We start from the raw sequence: 5,203 nt of genomic DNA on the forward strand, positions 1-5,203 counted from the left end.
TTTAGGATTCTGAGAGAGATGTTAAATAAAACTAGATTACATTTTTCCATTCTGTCTCACATATAAATCTCTATAAATATAAACCAATTCTGTGTGTGCAGTTTGAAAATAAGCTTTGCTACCGAGTACTTTTAGAGGGTTTTCCACATCTTTACTTAGAGGCAGTATCACCTCTCCCTTCAGCATGAAGAACATGCTGGAATAGACTGGAAAATCTGCAAAAAATTACAGCTGTATCTCAATAGGTAACACAACTCACAGGCACACCTCACCTGCAGCACTTTCCTGAACACATACCTGTAGAGCAAAAGTCATTTTGGCACTAGAACTTCCCATGCTAGCAAATCCTCATTGGTTATCAACAGAATCAAATGTTATTTATTCAAGCAGTAGTTAACAAGCAGGGATTTAATTACCCTAGAGCCCATAGGCTGTTCCCTGCAAAACGCAATCTCATGTTAGGACTTAATTATTTTTTGGAGAATAAAAAGATCTTGACAAGAAGATAAGCATGAGCTCAGGGATCCAGAGGTCCTGGTCCAAGTCATTTTCCTCTGCTGATTACGGATTTGGTGGAAATCAAATTTGATTTTGGTGAATTAAAAATTCTGACAGAGCCAGATTCTTTGAATGCAAAGCCAAGTAAAGAGGTGCATGTGCTGAGTTAATAATTCCCTGCATAAACTAATATAAATTAAGGAGGCCACCAAATGCCTGTGCAAAACTTCAGTAATATACAGAAAGGGATATGAGACACAAGCATCTTGAGAACACATGCTTTTCCATTTATTCACCACTTATCCAAGGGACCACTTTTCTTTGTCCTCTTGTCTAGTCATACTGTTCTTTCTCCTGAAAAAAAATAAAAATTAAATAATGTAAATCACATGTATATGTGTAATGTACAAAATGGTCATTAACTACACATCTAACCTGAGCAAAAATTTGGTTGACTACTTTTGTTTTTTAAAGTAGTGCGCAATGCCTAATAGAAGTAAAAACAAAAACCAAACCAAAACCAACAACCATGAAGATAAACATTCATTACTGACAAACAACACCATAAAAGCTCGACTTTTCAGGTTAGGCTTGGGAGTTTCATCGCTCAATACACATTTGTTTCCAAAAACTGCAAGAGAGAGAGCTGCGCAGAAAATAATGCCAAATGCACATGAAGTCTGTCTTAGACTGTTTTTGGTAGCCACATCAAGTTTTGGAATTAAAAATAACGAGAAACAAGCAACATGTTATTAGATATAATCATCTCTGATCTCCAAGTAGAAATGTGTAAAAACCACCTGAGAAGTTACTTACAAATGCTGTGAACTTTCTAATGTTAGAACTTGCTATGCAAGAAATTTTCAAAGTAACAAAATTCTTAAGAGAGATCAAAAAAGAACAAAGAGATTCTGTAGAAACAATGGACCAAATATATCTCAAGGATAACCCCACTGAGATCAGTGGAATTGCACTAGGGATATACTTGGCCCAGTGACTCCAGAAACGATGTTAATAAGGAGCCTTAACACTACTGCTAGAGAAATCTCTATTTAAACCATGCTGTGGCAGTTCATGTGAAAAAGTAAATGGGGCCTTCACACGAACTGCACAGCATGTGAGTGTGAATCAACAGGCTATAATAAATTGGTTCGGTTTCCTTGTCCCAGACTTAAGTAAATGTATTATATTGTTGCATTTGAGATGCTATAATGAAGGTTATGTCATTATTCCATTATGTTAAAAAAAGCCTGATTGTGTCGACCTCTTCCCCCCTCTCCCCCCGGCCTCCCCCTTAAAAAAAAAGCCTGACGTTGAAAAATTGTTCTGAGGAAAAAAAATAATAAAAAGAGAATCTTCACATCAAAATTAATGAGTGACAAATCCCCATTAAAAAACCTCTGTCTAAAACTTGGTCTGGTAGGCGTCAATAAGCTCAGGATGAGGAAATATTTTGTAAAATAAGGGCTCCTTTTTTTTTTTTTTTTTCCAATGAAAAATAAACTGAATGTATTTCTAAAAAAATCTGCTTTCTTATAGAATGATTTAAACAGTGTGAAGGAATGCAGTATCTGACATCTATGACATGGTATATCCTTAAAAGCTATGAAAAAAATAAAAGAAAACCCTGAACTTGAGCTATTACGGAAAGGAATGACCTTTTCAACTTAATTTGATGATCATAAAGAAAGTAAGAAAGAATCAAGATTATTTAGGTAAAATAACCATCAATAACAGGGCTGCTCTGGTCCACCCCATACAGAGCGCAACTCACATATAAAGCTGTTCATCAGCAGATTTTAAGGCACTTTGCAGTTGCTGTCCTTTAAGTACTGATGGGGAAACTAGGATGCAGAAAGTTATGGTGGGCAGCATCACTGGGACAGGTCAATGCAATGGCCACAGAACAACACTGCATCTCCCAAGGTGCCAGGCATAACTTAGAAACAATACTCCCACAGCACATCACCACCCTGAAGTATGACTGATCCTGTAAGCTCTGTTCTGCTAGAGGACTTTCAGGATTCAGTCTCCACCAAAGAACAAAATCTAGTTTCCTAATCCAGTGTCTGTTTGCAGTAAAGTGTTCAAACTCAGCAAAAAAAAAGCCCACCAAAAATAAACCCAACAACCCACGCCACGAAACAAGTCTGTGAACATGTGAAAGAGATTATAAGATGTAGTGCCTGTGCACTGGCCTGAACTCACTGCACTGGAGTCTGTGACCCCAAAGGTCAGTTCCAGTCCTTTGCTCCATAAACAAGAAAACCATGTTTGGCTCCTTTTCAGAGCTCACCGAAAAAGAAATGCATCATTTCACAGATTTCATCTTGCACATTCAAAACATTCATATCCTGACATTTCAACTGTTACAAGAGACAATATTTACTAGCATGAAACAGACCAGAAGACTAAAACACATAACAGAATAAAACCATGATATGACACAGACGAACTCATGTAGATCGAATAAGACAAGACACAAACTTCAAATTGATACCAAGTTAAATGCCTCATTGAAGCAAGATAAATCCATTACCCATTTTATTTATGCTCCCAGTTCTCTTTCACTGAAGAGAATGCTATGGAAGTGCTAGCTGAGACTCTGGGGGTAGCAGTTCCTGCCTCTGGTACAGCCTCCTCAGATATACTGGGCTGGGCGCCTAGCCCCTCCTGCTAGACTACCTAGTCCCATTCTGGTATTGCCCCTCCCTCTCCTTTCTGTCTGATGTATATATGTCAAACACAAAAATAAGATCAAGAACCATGTTTTACTATGTGGTTACAAAGTGCGTGAGATTTTGGTTTCAGCTGCCATGTCCAGTGTGTCTGCAGCACTAACGATACTAACGAAGATATTTTCCTCTTCAAGTCCCCTGGTATCACCTTGATGGATCTTGTTGGCTGAGATACATTCTTCATGTACTTTCTATTTGGTTTAACATCCTGAGTATAAATTATTTCAATTTGGAAAGTGCTAGGAGATGAGAGAGAAATGTTGCATGCAATTTTGCCTCCACTGTATAGACTGTATGGCATAACCATACCTTCAAGCCAAAGCTGATTGGTTGATTGACCACACTTTAATCTGTACTTCAATTTTCATTCTGCTGTATTATTTCCCTCTATACTGACACAGTTATAATTTGGTTTGCTGCACAAATCCTTCGGGTTATAAATGTTCCACATAATATAATGGAAAATACTTTTATGGAAGAGAATGTTACACAATCCAGTATGATCTTTCTCACCATCATTTGTTCTAGTATTATTTAGAAATGTTAATTCCTCTATCTGCATTTCATAAATAACTCAAACACTCCCAACAGAGCACAAAATTTACTTACATTTGGATCTTTCAACTGCTGCTTCTAAATTGGCTCCTTCAGTCTTGTTTTCAGTTGTTGAGCATGGCACAGAACAGAGGTGGACAAACTCTTTGATGTTCCTACAAATGACCATTTGTGACATAGTTTTTAACCCAAAACAATGGTTCCAGATATATTGGAAAAAGATCTTAAAGAATTACTAATTTATTTGTTCAAAGGGGGAAAATAATCCTTCCACCTGAACATAAAACATAAAAAAACAGAGGTAGAGAAAAGACAAGTACAAGCATTAAGCCTAGAGCTTAGCAGAAATTAAGTGATGTTTTTCCCAATTAAGATCTTTAGGAGTAAAGCAAAACATTCAAGAACACGAGACTAGAAAGCCCAAACATCACTCTAAAAAATAAGAGCTTGTGGCCTTACTGAAACCAGGCAGATAAAGCTTAGAAGATCCATCCTACTTAGACTTTCGAAAATACAATCTAATAGCACTAATTAATGGTCTCATTATGTAAATATACCCGTGAGTCTTATTTTATACAATAGTATATGGAATCAAAACTCACCATTGAAGGCAGCAGCTCCACACTGCGATGCCATTCACATACTCTTCCCTACCAAGCGTGACGATTGAGAGAATTTGAAACAAAATACAACTCATGGGTTGAGACAAAAACTATTTACTAAGACAGAAGAGGAAAATGGAAACGAAACAGCAGTGATGGCAATATAGAGAGCCACAATGCAATTACTTGCCACCTAAGGCACAGCAACAATACAACAGCCCACCAGTATCACAAGGCCTCACCCCATCTGACTGACACCCAGCAACCCCAAGTGGCAGCCAGCCCCTAGCCAACTACCCACAGATTTATGACCTTCCACATGTTACACAGTATGGAACAACCCCTGGCCTAATTCAGGCCACCTGTCCTGGCTCCTCCCTGCCCCCTGCTGCTGTGTTATAAGAGGAGGCTGAAATGAGAAAAAAAGGCCAATTGGAACAACCAGTTAAAAATTATTGTTAGCGAGAAAAAAGCAGAAAGGGATAAACAAAAAAAATATATATATCTGATTTGGGGACCTCCCACAATTAGCACGTTCAGTTTGACACAGTGTGAAGTCTACTTCCCCATGAAATATGTTTGAAAGGTCTTCTGCAGTTGCGCTGAACAACTTTTGAATGTTACTACAATCCTAGTAAGAGTAGCTATTACACAAACAAAACATTTTCAGTTATCACACAGTTTTCTTCTAGCATGCTAATAATCGAAGTGTTGATCATTTAAATAGCTTGCTACGGTTCCATGCTTTATGCATTGGTATTTAAAAATGCTCCTATTCCCCCAGCAAGGCACACTGCTGAGTTCATGTCA

At 37.8% G+C, this 5,203-nt stretch overlaps 1 long non-coding RNA gene across 1 annotated transcript; it reads right to left on the reverse strand.

Annotated features, from left to right (window-relative positions):
* Positions 1–763: 763 nt before the first annotated feature.
* On the reverse strand, positions 764–4,657 carry LOC140250777 (uncharacterized). Its single transcript, XR_011903268.1, has 3 exons — positions 4,394–4,657; positions 3,846–3,946; positions 764–852 (listed from the first exon to the last, which is right to left on the reverse strand). It is a non-coding gene; the product is annotated as an uncharacterized lncRNA (long non-coding RNA).
* Positions 4,658–5,203: the final 546 nt, after the last annotated feature.

Source organism: Excalfactoria chinensis, chromosome 3 (assembly GCF_039878825.1).
Source record: "Excalfactoria chinensis isolate bCotChi1 chromosome 3, bCotChi1.hap2, whole genome shotgun sequence".
In the NCBI taxonomy this organism is placed as follows: Eukaryota; Metazoa; Chordata; class Aves; order Galliformes; family Phasianidae; genus Excalfactoria; species Excalfactoria chinensis.